This window comes from Lissotriton vulgaris, chromosome 4_1 (assembly GCF_964263255.1).
Source record: "Lissotriton vulgaris chromosome 4_1, aLisVul1.2, whole genome shotgun sequence".
Lineage (NCBI taxonomy): Eukaryota > Metazoa > Chordata > Amphibia > Caudata > Salamandridae > Lissotriton > Lissotriton vulgaris.
Window position 1 is genome coordinate 355,336,346 of NC_141691.1, and position 16,707 is coordinate 355,353,052.

Here is a 16,707-nt window from a genome sequence, read left to right on the forward strand (position 1 = left end):
CTGAAAGAGGACAAGTTGACGGTGGACGCAAATGTATTTGCGTCTTCATAGCTGGCACAGGAGGGAAGTTACATGCACTTTAAGCTGGTACATGGAGTCGGTGGGGTACGCGCTAGGGAACACATCATGACCAAAATTTAATTTTCCTCATTCCCTCCTTGTTCCCTACGGACCCTTCATGAAATATCGATCCTCATGAATCGATCAGTCTGTTCTTGTAACATCATTTGTTCTTCTTTCTTTCGGTTACGTTTTGAGTGGAAACTAGAATGTTCAATACAAGAGGTGGCACACAGTCCACAGATCGCTGGCCCACACTGCAGGCACAGGCAGCAACTGAATACTAGGACTAGGCCAATGCCTAGGAAGGATAGGATCTTCCATCCCCAAGCTGTTAACGTTGTCCAGAACCAACCGGACCAAGTCCAGGTGCCTGGATTCTGATGTATCTGATTTGCAATTTTATGAAGACGGGTGATAGCTTGATATACAGATGGTGCATTCTGTGGAATGAAAACACAGCAGCTTGACCCGATGACCTTACAGGCTCCACCTCTATCTGCCAAGATGACGTCAATTACAAGACGATTCTGAAGGACAACAACCCGCATAGCGGACTGCTCTTCTGTTAAGTTACCTAAGGCGGAGGTAGTTTCATTTACTACGGCTTCAAGTGTTCTAGTTAATCTGCGTATTAATTTACTATTCTGGACAGGGCCTAAGAAGAAAAAGAATCCTTTATTAAAATCAGTGTACTGTTCCCATGCCGTTTCTGTGTAGTCGACAAGGGGGGCATCTCTTCTGGGTCTATTCTTTACTAGATTGCTATTTCTATGGTAATCAGAAGGGGCTAGAAAAACAGGTGGCAAAAGGAATGCAATGTAACAGGTACCATCCCAATCTGGAGGTAGGCGAATGTATGCGGTATGACCACAAACAAAGTAAGAATGACTGATAGCTTTGAAAGATGATTTTCCATCATCACTGAATTCGACCACAGTAGTGCATTTACTATGACCTAAGTGTACTGAACCTTTCTTCTTGATACATAATTCACCAGTGACTGGCAGTACTGACATAATAGGTAGAACTGGTGTGGCTTCGGATTCGACAGTAAGAATCATAAGGCTAATTGTATAATTACCTAATCCATATACTTCATTTTCTAGATCAGTTCCTATTCTAATGGGGAGTCCCTCCTTATCCGGGTAACAGACGTCTAGTAGGACCAAGTTCAGGTTTCCCCAAACCCAACCCCCATCGAAAACAGCAATGTCGGGATCTAAAGAATTAATTATCTTAAACCATGCTCCACAGGAGCCATTGTGAGAGAACGGATACGGAAAGAGAGGCAGTGCTCCCTTGTAATTCTGGTAGGGAGGGAGTCGGCCACATATCCAGCAATTTGTAGCATTGTTAGTTTGATGAGAATGGTGTAACATACTAATGAATGTATTGTTGCGCAGCGCGAGTCTGTAGGAAAGCTCATGAGGAGGTAACTCACTAAAAGTGTGTTCAGCAGAGACATTGTAAGCAGATTGTTCACGCTTGAAGATAGGATAGTATATAGGTAACAAGATGCTAGCAATAATAATTAATATACTGAGAATAAACATTATTATTAGTGTCACTATACAGTGACTACGAAGTGATTTGCAGTATGTTCTTTTCTTTTCCTCTCTCTCTCTAACTCGATCTAGGGGATACATGTCAGAAACTATTTAACCGATTCACCTAGGGGAGGACTTAAACAATTAAACTGTCTGACTTGCTAGATCGTAATTTCATACGGTATTGTTCTTGAGGAGTCTTTTCTCTTTTGACTTCGGTAAAGTCTTTGCGATCACAGTCTCTGGTGGGGGTGGGTGTGTCTTGTTCCGGTTTCAGTCCTGGGAATGTTTTGATATGGCTTAGGTGGACCCACCCCTTTCTGCCTTCCAATTTGACTGCGGTCTTTGTTGTAAGAAGAACGGTCTTTGGAGATTTCCAGCGGGGCTCCAACGGACTTTTCCTGTCGAAGTTTCGGACTAAAACAACATCTCCGGGGCGGACGTCATGCTCCTTCACATCGGTGTTGTCAGGGAAGGCTGCGGCAACCTGTGAACGACATGATTGGAGTGCAGACATCAAGGAGGCAAGGTAATCTGTCAACATATTAGAATCAACATCGGTTATCTTTTTAGGAATGGGCGTCCCCCACATATTCGGTGGTCTGCCAAAGACCACTTCGTACGGAGATAGCCCTGATCTCGAATGGGCGACCATTCTCATATAGAATAGTGCCACCGGCAGGGCGACTATCCAGTCGACCCCTTTGTCCTGACATATTTTGGCAAGGCGAATCTTTAATGTCTGATTATGCCTCTCAACAAGGCCTGCGGCTTCTGGATGTCGGACACAATGGAACTTCCACTGGTATCCCAATAACAAGGAAACTTCTTTCATTAGGGCAGACGAGAATGGCTGACCGTTATCTGAGTACACGACACGGGGCAAGCCGTACCGTGGGAAAAATTCACGAACCAACTGTTTGGCAGTGGTCGGAGCAGTGTAATCTGGGACTGGGTATGCTTCGGTCCAGCGGGACAGAGCACAGACAACTACGAGAACATATTTAAATCCTCGACAACGGTCCATCTGGATATAATCCATCTGGAGGACTTCAAAAGGGTGATCGGGAGGATGAAATCCACCTTGCTCTACAGGGACGCTTTTACCTGGATTGAACTGACAACAGATCATGCAAGTACGCACTTTCTGTTTTGCGGCTGCTCGTAAGTGTTTATTGTTCCAGAGATTTTGCAAACTGTCTAGCATTGCTTTCTCTCCTAGGTGGGCAGGACTATGTGCTGTATTTATCATGACTTGAACCATAGAGTCAGGGAGAAACCATGTAGATTTTCCCTTCGTCATCCAACCTTGATCTGTCTGGATCCCTCCTAGTTCGGTCCATTTCTTTATTTCGTCTGCAGTAGCATGTGTCTGAATGTCAATAACATCTAGTGTGGGATCCCTGACTGTCATACAGTTTGTCGGATCTGTTATCTTTGTCGTGTCAGTTGCCTGAGTGTGAGTCAGTGCTGTATGTTTTGCTGTCTGATCTGCCAGGTCATTACCCTGGGAAACAGAATCTGTGGCTTTAGTATGTGCTTTACACTTCATGACTGATATGGCTGAAGGCAGATGTATTGCTTCTAGCAGTGCTTGAATGAGAGGACCATGCTGTATCTTTGTACCATGAGAGGTCAGAAAACCTCGTTCTTGCCAGAGCATGCCGAAGTCGTGTACGACTCCGAACGCATAACGGGAATCTGTGTATATGTTAACATTTCTGTTTTTCGCTAGAATACAGGCTTGGGTCAGAGCGATGAGCTCTGCTGCTTGGGCAGACAATGTATCAATACGATTTGTTTCTTTAACTTCAGTTTCAGTGGTCACGGCATACGCGGCCACTAACTCTCCTGTACTTGTTCTCATGCATGAACCATCCACATAAAGTGTCAGGTCTGGATTTGTCAATGGAACATCTGTTAAATCTCGTCTGGGCTTTGTTACTGCATTAATAATCTCTATACAATCATGTGGAGCTGGATCTGTCATAACTGTAGGTAACAATGTTGCTGGATTCAAGATACTGCAGCGTCTGATTTCTATGTGTGGCTGGAATAATGTCAATTCGTAACCTGTCAGTCGTGCTATAGTCAAGTGTTGAGTCTGGGTTCTGTTTAACAGAACCTCTACAGAATGTGGAACTTGTACTGTTAACTGATGACCTAAAACAATTGAGTCGCTTTGTCTGATTGCTAACGCTGTTGCTGCTACTGACTTTAAGCATGCAGGGAGTGCCTGTGCTACTGAATCCAATGTGCTTGAAAAATAAGCGCAAGGCTTATGTGAACCTGCTTGATCTTGAGTGAGGACAGACAATGCTGTACCGTCACGTTCTGTAACAAAAAGTGTAAACGGTTTGCTGTAACATGGTGTCGCTAAAACTGGTGCTTGGCATAAAGCTTTCTTTAATTCCTCAAAGGCTTGTGTGTGTTCCTGAGTCCAAGGGAGGACAGTCGAAGTTGCTGCCTCCTGTGTCGTTAACTGGATGAGTGGTTTAGCTAGAAATGCATATTGAGGAATCCATTGTCTGCAGTACGAGGTGAGGCCTATGAAGGCCCGCACTTCCTTTTGTGACTGGGGTCGGGGCATGTTTACAATTAACTGAATGCGATCGGGAGTGAGCTGTCTCCCCACTTTGGACAGCAAGTGACCCAAGTACACAACTTGCTGAACACAGAATTGTAGCTTCGAAGGAGACACCTTGTGTCCCTTGTCGGCCAGAAAATGTAAAACTATCAGAGATGCTTGTTCACATTCGGGCTCACTTCGTGCGGTGATCAGTAGATCATCGACGTACTGTAGTAAAGCGGTATTAACTGGCATTTGGATACAATCTAGTTGTCTTTTCAGTGCTTGACTATAGATGCTGGGGCTTTCTGTAAATCCTTGAGGTGCGCGGGAAAATTTGAAACTTCGTCCATTTAAACTGAATCCGAAGAGATATTGGCTCTCCGGGTCAATGGGTACACTGAAGAAGGCGTTCTTGAGATCGATTACAGTAAAGAACGTTGCTTCTGAATCAATGGCAGTTAACAGGGAGGAGATATCGGGGACCACAGGATACTGTGGTACAATGCATTTGTTCAATTCTCGAAGATCAATCACCAGCCGGTATACTGGCGGTGCATTGCGGTCTGTACGTTTAAGAATTGGAATGATGGGTGAATTACAGATATTGGAGTCGGTCTCTACGACCACTCCCTGGGCGATAAGCTCTTCAATGATGTTCAGTAAAGCCACTACAGCATCGGGTGGTAACTTGTATTGTCTGATTCTGGGTAAAACAACTCCTGTCTTGAGTGTAACACGGTATGGTGTGATATGCATACAACCTACATCTGCTGGGCCTTTTGCCCATAAGTGATCTGGTACATTTTTCAATCTGACATCAAAGTCACGTAGAACATAATGACCCTTGAAATCCCGCAGAAAGAGTCTGACTCCCTCCGGGGAACAGCAAATTATAGCTCCTAGAGCCTTCAGTGTTTTAATTCCTAACAGATTTTCGGGACATGATTTCGTAAGTAACAAATCTGTAACTCGAGATAATGGACCCACAGCTAGTGGTACTGGTTCTGATACTTCATTTACAATAGGCTGTCCTGAAAAACCAAGGGAAACATTCTGTGAGCCTGAGAGGGGTGCCCCTGGGACTTCATTATGACTTATAGTAGTGCAACTTGCCCCTGTGTCAATTAAAAACTTTCTGTCTTTTCCTAATACGTGACTATGTACATAAGGACCTTCTTGATCTACAGGAATTTCAATAAGAGGCAAATCACTTTCCCTCCCTAGGCTGTTTCATGTATAACGCTGATAATCTGGGTATGCCGACTGGGCATACTGGTACATCTGTTGTGATACTTGTCTAGTTGCGGCAGCGGGCTGTGTCTGAGCATGCTGTGGCTGCGGTACTGCTACTGTCTGTACTGTATGGGACTGATCATGCATAGGCTGTGTATTCTGCATTGGCTGTTCGTTCTGTGAGGTCTGTTGATGACCCTGTTCATGTCTAGGCGGACGTGGTCTTTCTTTAGTTTTACCTGTCTCGATGTTATGTTTCAGGACTGGGTTCATGTACGTAGTGACCTGGCTGCTTGCAATAATTACATGTCCCTTTAACGGGAGCGGCAGAATGATTGGTCTGGGCCCCACCTTTTCTATGACCCTCGGCTGGAATTGTCTGAGCTACTAACATTTTCATTTTCGTGTCTTTCATACGTTTCTGTTCCTGATCTTGTTCTTCCCTAATTCTATTCTGGTGATATTGTAACATTTGCAACATCTGTGATGGCGTATTTGCCTGCCAAGTACTTTCAACCTTGTACACTCTATTTTTAACTAGTGGTAGGGCGTTCTCTACTAATTTTGTTACAAAAAGGTGTGGATATGACTCGCTACTAGTTTTTAGACCACTATTGATAATGAAACATTTCTCGAATCTTGAATAAAAGTCACTAGTATCTTCATCTTGTTTCTGTTTACAGGACGAGATTGCGTCCCAATCTTCCTTTCGAGTTGTCAATAATCTTGGCAGAACCTGTACTATTAGACCTGGTAATGCTTTAGTCAGATCCCCAAGGCCTAACCCTGGGACTCGTCTCTTTTCTTCGTTCTTTATTTCTGCCCATGCTATCTTTGACTCTCCCACTTCCCAATCCTTCTCCTTTAATTTCTCGTAAATGCCCGTGGGCAACAGTACTTTTAACATTTTCATAATATCATCATACGTGTAATCTCCCATCAGTAACATGTCTTTAAGCTCTCTGTGAAAACCCGCAGGGTCTTTATCATGGCACGGAACTAATTTCTTCATTTCTAATAGTTCTAACTTAGTCAGTGGTGTGTGAACATACACACGTTTCAGGGTATGATCCTCGCCCATAACTGGATGTACTTCTCGTAAGGGATTCTGACTTTCAATGCCACCACCGCATTGCATGTGGTACATTTTTCTTTCTGGAGGCGGGGCGGGAACATATTCAGAGCTCAGGAAGGTGTTATACTTGCGTCGTTGTTCTAGAATTATTTGTATTAATTTGGTACTAAAACCTCTCCATCTATCCATGAGTAGTGCTTCCAATGTTTCGTGTAAGGGACCTGGATCAGAATGATGGTTTCTGAACTTGATGAGGAGGTGCTGAATCATGTATACACCTGCTATTTTCTGCTCTTCCGGGGAAAGGTTCAAGAATGTCTGCACTAACGTGTCATTATATATGTCTGGGTTTTCGGCCCACAACACGGCTGACCGGGCTAGTTCCTGTTCATCCATAGAATTGAGTACATGGTACCCTACTCGATCTCGAAGCCTTTTATCAGTTTCCTGGAACTGATGCTCAGAAGAATTCGGATTTGTTAAAGCAGAGAAAAGGACTCTCTTGCTCTCCGGACGGACACCTTTCCTAAGGTAGTTTCCCCTACCTACATATGCTATAATGTCTGTAGACTTTCCTGATGTTTCATCTTCATCTTCCTCCTCGGAGGAAGTTTTATCATTTTCTTCCTGATGTGCAGTTAATACTGCCTTTCTAATTTTCTGGGACATAGTGGCTATGCAAGTCCCCTTGTCATGTTTTGCTTCTGCTATATTTTGGCCCCACTTGTTCAATGCGTCTAACTCACTTTGATCTGTCCCGGGCCTGTCTCGTTCTCTTATCACACAATTAATGAAGAATCGTAGTATCTGTTTTTGAATGTCAACTTTCTGTTTATACATGGCAGCTTTGACACTGTCGGGGTCTTTCCCTGTCTGTATGAATTTGTATAGTCTGTCGAGAGCTTCCTGCATTCCTACACAGCATAGCAAGTTATCGGTGGCAGATCTTAAGCGCAGTGATGCTAATACCATTAAATCGTCTTTTCCGGGTACTGGATCATATCTGCAAAATGACATCCTATCTTTGAATGCCTCAAGCCGGGGTGAGTAGGGAGACTGGAAAGGATTCTGTGTGTCCTTTAAATGCAATCTGTGTGTCGGTGGCGGGGTCTGTAGACCCGCTGTCGCACCTCCTGAGGCGGATGCTTGGGCATTATCTCTCCGCGGAGTCTGTATCTGGACTTGAATCTGTCTTTTAGTAAGATCAGGTAGTACTGGTTTCGGTAGATCCATCTTGAGTGGAGGAAGTGGCGGAGGTGGCGGAACAGGGGAGGTCTGTCGCGGTACCGGCGGAACATTATCTGGGGGCGCAGTGCCACCCCCATCCCTGTCCGTAGGCAGGGCACGAACAGGCAGATTGGTGTAAGCTGGTGCTACATCCTCTAGATACGAATTCAGGAATATGTCTTTAGTAGTTTTATGCATTACTTTAGTTGGAACTAATGGTGTCGGTAAGTTTTTCGGTATCTCTGATTCAGTTTCGGATGGGCCATCTGCTGCAAGATACATACCGTTTACAAGATTATTTCGGGCACGGTCTATTTGTTCTGTTTTTACTCGGATCCCTTCAGTAACTAGTTCGTTTTCTTGTTCTTTATCTGATTCTTTAAGTCTGTCTTCTCTACGGAGTGCTTTGTCAGCACGCTTACGTGATTCCTTACGCCAAAACTCTATGGCGTCCTTCTGAGATTGTCTAGCTTTCTTTTTCCATAATGCTTCTTCTACCCTCATGATGCACTCGGCATCCCACGTTCCGGTAACAGGCCATCTGTGTCTCTCATCTAGGTGCTTGGTGTAATCGGCCCATAAATCTAGATATAATATGGCATCTATGCCGTGTTTTAGATACATAAAATTACCTGGAGTGTCCCTAGGGGGGATAGGAATTTCTTCCTCTAGTAACCCTTTCCTAGTTCCGATCTGTTTTAACTTGCTGAGGAACGGCATCCTGCTTACTTGTTACTGAATGCTAGATCTTTATTCCTTGATACTCTTTAACAGCTATATTATATAAAAACACAATAATACACGTTTAAACAGTCACATTCATACCACGACATTAATCACATGAAAACATTGAAGACATAGCTAACTAAGTGTACTGCTCAACAGTACGGATACACTGGTGTAACAGTGCAGAAATTCGGAAGACTTGATATACTGCTAAACAGTACAGATACACTGCCTAAAAACAGTGCAGACCGGACTTGCGTACCCAAACCCGTCTAGATACGACCCAGCAATGGTACTCACCGGGAAGCACGGAAACAGAAGGCCTCGGAAAACTCGACTGGACTCGACTCGGAACTTCGGAAAATTTCGGAAAACTTCGGAAAACTGGTGGGCCTCTTCACACCTCGGACCTTGCTTCTTTCGGCTGGGCTCTGGTCGGGATCCTCCGCACTCCTCACCGCCTCGTCTGGGCACTGATCGCAGTCTTCGTCACCTCCGTGGGTCAGAGGGGGATGCAGGAAATCCTGCCAGTACACGTGTGGTCCGTCTAACTGATGGCAGGGGACACGGATTGCAACGCACCTTCCGGCGCGTGAGGTGGGGGAGGGGTCCCTATTCGGGCGCCAAAATGACGTAAATAATTAATTTACTCTCTTAATTTCTATGCAGGTAAGTACTTAATCAATGATAACTCAATCAGAAGGAAAGAAAACAGAGTCCGTGGTGTTAGAGTTTCTAAGGGTTTTATTCCTCATAAAGGAATCAGGATATCATGTTCTGACCACCACAGGGGTGTCAGAAGGGATAGATGAGCGCGCTCTCGTTTATTGACAATACATAGCTTATATACTTGATTTACATCATAAGGTTCAATGTAAGAGGCGTAACAGCTGAGAGGAGACAAGATAACAGTATACACGTGGTACCAATACATCATCAAGAGGCGTAAACTAGGCGTGAACTAGAGGTGTGTGCTAGAAACGTCACTGATAGGTGACGCAAGTGGGTGGCACCAAGGGGTGGTGCTAACAGAATGTTGTAATGTCAGCAGAAATCGGAAGCTTGGATGCGCGCGCAGCTGCATGACGTGTGATTGACGGGGTGCAGGGGTCTTGACATTTACACTGACGGAGAGAGACAGAAGTCTGGCATGTCAGATCAACTTGTACTTCTATCATATCTGATATCTGATGTTTAGGAACTATACTATCTGGGCAGAAAGGTCTCTAGGGTAGAGGCTGTTCTATGCTAACTGTGGATGCGTGTATGAGCGCCTAAGTGTCTACATATGAAGCGTGGGGCACGGGGCCTTCCATGGAAGCATGGCAACGGAGGCTATGAATTACTTGCATTAAGACAGATCGGCCTTTTGACTCTGCAGCTGGAGAGGATGTTTACAGGATCTAGTAGGCAGGAATGTATTCTCGGGGAGCGGAACAGATAACTCGAAGGTTATAGTCAGTCTTGGCAGAAAGCAGGCTTGAGCTGAGCGCGAGGGGCCGCGCTGAATGTAGGACAGAGTTCACGAGTACAGAGGTAGCCTGGGCAGAGTCAGGAGCCACAAAAGAGGTTCAGATGGCAGGAATTCAGGGCCTACTCTGGCTAGAGCAGGAAAAAGTGAAAAGTGTACTACAAAAAGACGGTGGCATAGCATACTTAGGAACGGACTATATAATCCATTCATGGTGGATCTGAAAGAGGACAAGTTGACGGTGGACGCAAATGTATTTGCGTCTTCATAGCTGGCACAGGAGGGAAGTTACATGCACTTTAAGCTGGTACATGGAGTCGGTGGGGTACGCGCTAGGGAACACATCATGACCAAAATTTAATTTTCCTCAATTGCCATGAAGATTGCCATCAATTCCAGACGGTTGATGTGCATCCTCTTTTGCTGTGCTGTCCATAGTCCCTCCCTTTTGCTGTGCTGTCCATAGTCCCTGTGTAATGGAGTACATGAGCTCCCCATCCTCGGAGAGATGCGTCCTTTGTCGGTATTATTTGTGGTACAGGCTCTTGGAACGGACGGCCCTTGCAAAGGTTTTGTGGGTTCCACCAATGCAGAGAGTTGTATGTCCAACCGCTCACCAACACTAGGTCTTTCCATTGTCCTGGAGCCCGATTCCACTGACGTGCTAAGCACTCATGAAGCGGGCGCATATGTAGTCTCGCGTGCGGGACTATGAAGATGCAGGAGGCCATCATGCCTATCAACTGCATGAACACTCTTGCTGGAAGTGAGTGTTGGGGTCTGAACTTCTGTATCAGCAATTGCATGCTGTTTATCCTCGCTGAGCTTTGGCTGCGAGAGTGTTTATTGTCGCGCCCAGGTACTGTCGCACATGGGCGGGCTGAAGATGTGACTTTGGATAATTCAGCGAGAATCCCAGACTGTGAAGAAGATGAATGGTGTGGGACATGTGGCTGGCACACTGCTGGGCCGTCTTTGCTTGAATAAGCCAGTCGTCCAGATAAGGGTAGACATGTATGTGCTGTCTCCTTAGGTGTGCCGCTACTGTCGTCAGGCACTTTGTGAACACCCTGGGTGCAGTCGTTACTCCGAAAGGGAGGACTTTGAACTGATAATGTTGATTTTGAATAGTGAACCTGAGATACTGTCTGTGTGATGGGTGTATGGGTATATGGAAATACGCATCTTTTAGATCTAGAGTCGCGAGGAAGTCTCCCTGACTGAGTAACGGTAGAACCTGCTGTAAAGTGAGCATATGAAAATGCTCTGACAGAATGTAGCTGTTTAGAGGCCTGAGGTCCAGTATGGGTCTCAGAGACCCATCCTTTTTGGGTATTAAGAAATACAGAGAGTACACCCCTGAGCCTTGGTCTTCTACAGGCACGAGCTCTATGGCCCCTTTTGCAGCAATCTGACGACCTCCTGCTGCAATAAGTGCAAGTGCTCTGCGGACATAGGACGGTGTCTTGGTGGTATGTTGGGTGGAGTGGATATCAGCTCTAGACAGTAACCGTACTGGACAATGTCTCTCACCCACCTGTTTGTGGTGATGGATTTCCAGACCGGCAGGAACTGCTGGAGTCTCCCCCCCGACAGGTGTTATATGGTCGGGGGCAGTGACAGGGCGTCACTGTTTCTTATTGGCAGAGGATCTGGAATTGTTGTTTCCTCTTCCTCTGCCTTTGATGTTGTTTCCACGGTATCCACCCCTGTTCTGTTTAATGTAGGTGGTCTGTGCACCTCCTTTATTATACTGTGTTTGCTGTGGGTGTTGGCCTCTTGAAGGTCCTCTAGTATTGGAGCGACGAAAGGAGCCACCCCGAAACTGCTGTGACTGCAGAGCCCCCCATAGACTTTGCAGTCTCGTTGTCTTTTTAAATCTTCAAGGGTGGTGTCAACCTCAGGTTCAAACAAGTAGTCCGGGTTAACCGCCTGATTGAGGATAGTAGTTTGTATTTCTGGTTTGAATCCAGAGATTCTCAACCATGCATGTCGTCTTAGCATGACGCTAGTGTTAATGGCCCTGGCTGCAGTGTCAGCTGCGTCTAGCGCGCACTTAATGGAAGCATTAGTGATAAGCTTGCCTTCTTGGATCAGTAGCTCTGCTCCCTCCTTGTACTGATCTGGTAGGTGTTGCAACAGTGTCTCAAGGGTATCGTAATGGGACCGGTCATATCTGGCTAAGAGTGCCTGAGTGTTGGCAATGCACCAGATGTTAGCTGCCTGCGATGCCACTCTTTTTCCTGAAGTTTCCAGTACTTTTGACTCTTTGTCAGGAGGGGGTGCGTCACCTGTAGTTTGGGAGTTCGCCCTCTTTCATGCATTAGAAACAACTAATGAGTCCAATGGCAACTGTCCTTTTATACAAGTAGGGTCCACAGGTGACGGTCTATACTTTTTTTCAATTCCAGGGTTTAATACCTTTGCCCTTGTGTTTTTTTAAAAAAATGTCACCAGCATGCTGGAGGACCCCTTTGAGCATGGGCAGAGTTTTGACGGTTCTTTCCGAAGTGGAAAAGGTGTCGAACAAAAAATCTTCTTCAACCGGGTCTGCATGTAGTTGTACATCATGGTTACCTGCCGCTCTTTCAATAAGGGCGTTAAAGGCAGTAGTGTCCTCAGTAGGAGATGTTTTCACATTGTATGCCTGAGTGTCAGGGGCATTTTGTGGATTTTTTGGGTCAGCAGGGTCTGCCCATGGTTGGGTTTGATCATCAGGATCAGTGTCCACATGATTAGTGTCATCCTCGTCTTAGTCATCCCCTGCATCCACATCTGAGTATGTGGGTGAAAAAGAGTGAGGTTCTTGTCCATAGGATTGCAGAGGTTCCACAAGAGCTGGCGATGTGGTTGAATCCCTTTTTTTCTTTAGTGGAATCCTATATGACTCCATGGGCGTTTCAGGTATTATTTTCCTTTTATACAAGGACAATCTACCAATGTCCGAGTCGATGAACTGCCTTGACTCTTGTTCTTCAGGCTCTTCTGTAGCCTGTAGTCCCATCGACACTCCTTTATTGGCTACGACACCCTTTTTTGGTTCGAACATCTTCGGTCGCACCATCGGTGGCAACCCGAATTTGATTGGTGTCGGAGTGGTTGGAACTGTTCCGCCCAACTTTGGGGTTGGGGCCTTTTTCGGTCCGACCGTCGTAGCCTTTTCCCTGATGCGTTGGAGTGATTCCGACACCTCTTTGAACACGAATGGGGTCGTTAGCGTCGACTCGACAGGGTCCTTGGAGCCGGTCTTTGTCTTGGCCGCAGGCGTCGACCGGGGATCGACCCCCTCTTTCGGGTCGAACTCATTGTCCGTGCCGACTTCCTTCGGCGCTGACTTAGCTAGTTCGACGGCCTTGACTTTGGCCTTCGGCGCCCCAATCTTCGGCTCGATGACCTTTCTGAATTTGTCGGTATCGACGTCCTTATTTTGTTTCTTCGGCTCCGAGGGGTTTGAGGCCTTGGAGCCGACCAGAGGTAGCTGCACTTTCGGTTTTGGCAGTGAAAGCTTTCGGTTTAGATTTCTTTGGATCGACCAATGGCATTTTTTATACCGATGGCTCTTTATATGTGTCCGTAGCCGGGCCTTTATGCGGGGCTAGAGTCTGTAGATCTCGGGTAAGGCCTTGTGGCGATCCCTCGACCTGAGCCTTATGGAGTGTTTTATCTCGGGCTCCTGTATAGACGGTGAGGCCTAGCTCCTCGCCTGAGCTATCTTCTACGGCCCCAAGTGCCTCTGCGTCGTCTCCTACCTCATCGACAACGTTTTCTACCTCTTCGAATAGTTCCTCATCTTCGGCGTCATACTCGGAGTTATGGCTCGAAGCAGGGTCCGAATGTTCACCCTGATCCTCTAGATCAATGACCTCCTCGTCTTCGGTCCGGAAGATGTTTACTGGCTCAGGCGCTGATTTCTGCGACTACAATCGAGCCGCGCGACGAATCTGAAGAGTTTTCTTCTACCCGAACCAGGCACAGGCCATACAGTTGGCCTCGTTGTGATCCGGGGACAGGCACTTGTTGCACACCGGATGGACATCGATGTGCGGGTATTTTGCATTGCAAAGTGGACACCGTTTGAATGGGCTTCTTTCCATCGTAGGTCGAAGATTGGATCGAGTATGGAAAGAAAACCGGCAGATTCCTCGATGTCCTTCCGAAGCAAAGTTATCGGTACCAAACGAAACTATACCGACGCTGTCGAAAGCCTTTTGGCCTTGTAGAAAGTTTTCCTGCCTTTTGGCCTTGTAGAAAGTTTTCCTAACTTGAGCTAAGATAGTAACATCCGAACCAAATGGCTGAAAAAAACAATCTGAGGATGGAGGGGATGCCCATGCGCACTGTAGTCCAGAGGAGGAGCCACCTATCTCGTGATACTTCGAAGACTCTTCCAGGACAACAATGTGCAATCATCCGGACCCAACACTATGCGGCGATCTATGCACCGATATGAATTCAGCAGCCCACATGCCTCGAACATAAGGATATACTGAACAAAACAGTTTTGAGACGTTTTGATTATATTTGGTTCCAAGGTCTTCCTTTTGTGTATGTGATTACTGGGAGATTTCTGATTTTTACTATGCATATGTTAATGTGATGTGTTGGTCTTTATGTTCTCTGGACAGCCGTTGAAAAAAGAAATATGACAATAGATATACATGTTTTGATATATGGAAAATATTATATTTAAAACAAGTTAATGGTTGTGCTGTGTCAGTGGTTTGTAGATATAATTTTCTTGAAATTATTATATTTTTCGAATCAGGAGAAGTTCAACATGTTTGAAGGATTATTTATAGGCCCTTCTAGTATTTAATAAAAATATTATTGTACAGTTCTCCTCAAGGAGATTTTGTTCACCCGACAGAACTGTTTGTAGCTCATGACAGCCACTGAAGTCAGCTCTGCGTGAAATAACACCGGAGAGCCTGAAAACCAGTATGCACAGCAAATATTTGATGCACTTGTACAGCGTTCCGAAGCCCCCTGATTCAAGGAACCGCAGGGACAATCCTTGGTTCACTGTGTAGACAGAAGACATGCTGCCATTTAACCTCTTATGTGCTGCGCCTATTCAAACGGCCGACGGCACCACTACCTCAAACCTCACCTGTGCAATGGAACGTTCAGCACTGGAGCTGGACGTTCCATAGCTGCTAAGAGGATAAAGACATTTGCGATGCCATTTTCCACAGCAAAGTCCCTCCTCCCAACCAGGCACACAAACACAACCGCTTTCATCCATAAATTTTTTGCATGACCAGGCCAAAATTATGCCATATATGTTTAAAATCCCAGAAAACCAGTGTTCCAGGAAACTGGATTACTGTGCCTGGAGCTAATGAAAACAGAGCTTACAAGAATCCTTAGCATAGCAGAGCTGCAAAAATCAAGACGTCCGTTTATCAGCTACGCGAAGATGCATCAGAATGAGAACATCTCACAACTAGGCAACATGTTTGTGCAGTACCTGAACAAGAGTATACATTAGAACAGTCGGTCAAGCTGCTTCCAGTCATCATGGAATAACTCTGAAACAAAAATTGACATTAAAACAAGCAGATGTAACTTTCTTTTTTCCCCAACTCTGGACCGCAAAAACATTTATTTTAACCAACTGAAGAGAAAAATCCGTTTGCCAGATCCACATTGTCGTGGCCTGGGCTTCGCCAAAGGATTGTCCTGAGGAATAGATCTGCTCGTTTTTGTAGTAGGCTCTGTAGACCGAAAGTAATGGGCTTGGAAAGATATGGTGGAGATGGCACCTGTAGGTCACGACTCTGCAGGTAAGCCTGAACCTTATTTGTGCAAAATTATTGGAGAAATCTCAGAATTCCATGCGCACCCAGTCCAGGCCAAAAAACAGGAGAAAATAATAAGAAGCCCATGAGGCCCCTGATCACTTTGCCTTCCCCTGCCTGCACAACGATGAACCGATAGTAAGTATTGCAGAATTCAGTGAAAGTGACTGTTAATATGTGAAATCGCGGGAGTGCATTTTCACCATAGACGTTCATTGAAGAAGAGGACTTTTCAGGAGCAAGAAAACTAAAATAAAGCGTTTTTTAGCTTCAAAAACTGGGTGTCTCCCATCTGGTCTGATGGCTTCTATGGCTATCAGTGGGGATGCGCCAGTTCAATGAAGTCCAAAGGGTCAGTAGAAAAACTAAGCTCAACCAATGCATTTCGTTCACGCTTGGAGAACTTCTTCAGGGATTATATGTTCAAGAAAATACATCCGGAAGAGTGGTGGTTAAACGACAATTCTCTCCAGGATATTGCGCTGGAAACCGCAGTGGTAATCACAGGTAAGATAAAACCTGCATGTTGAAGACCGTTCAACCACACGTTTTTGTTGGAGTATAATCCTGGCTGGACGGTGTCTGGAGCCCAACACCTAAATAGCAATGTAAAGGGCAAACAAAAGGTACACAGCTTTTCACTTACTTATTCTGTGCAACTCCGAAATGTATCAGATGTACATGCACAGTAAAAATGCCAGATGTATCAGTACGAATTAGTATTCACATGAACAACAATTTAAATAGCCATTTCACATTTTTAAAATGTAACACATAGTGCTACACATCAAACTGTAGGGTGTCAGAGCGTTTACATCGCAGACACATTATACAATTAATCATTCAAGTGTGTAGTGCAAATCAATGCACTTGATCATACATAAGACTAAGAGGATATTAAGGTGTAGGAGTCACACATCGTCTCTGCTAGTTGGGATTATATGCGAAGACTAACTGTAGAAACACAAAGTTGGGGTTTAAAACATAACAGT

General features: G+C 45.4%; 1 protein-coding gene and 1 pseudogene across 1 annotated transcript in view; one reads left to right on the plus strand and one right to left on the minus strand.

The window, feature by feature from the left end:
- LOC147718744 (UAP56-interacting factor-like) overlaps positions 1-16,707 on the minus strand; it is a 443,554-nt gene that overhangs the window by 323,427 nt on the left and 103,420 nt on the right. The gene's annotated exons all lie outside the window — the stretch shown is intronic.
- On the plus strand, positions 14,797-15,405 carry LOC147718745 (protein KTI12 homolog; annotated as a pseudogene).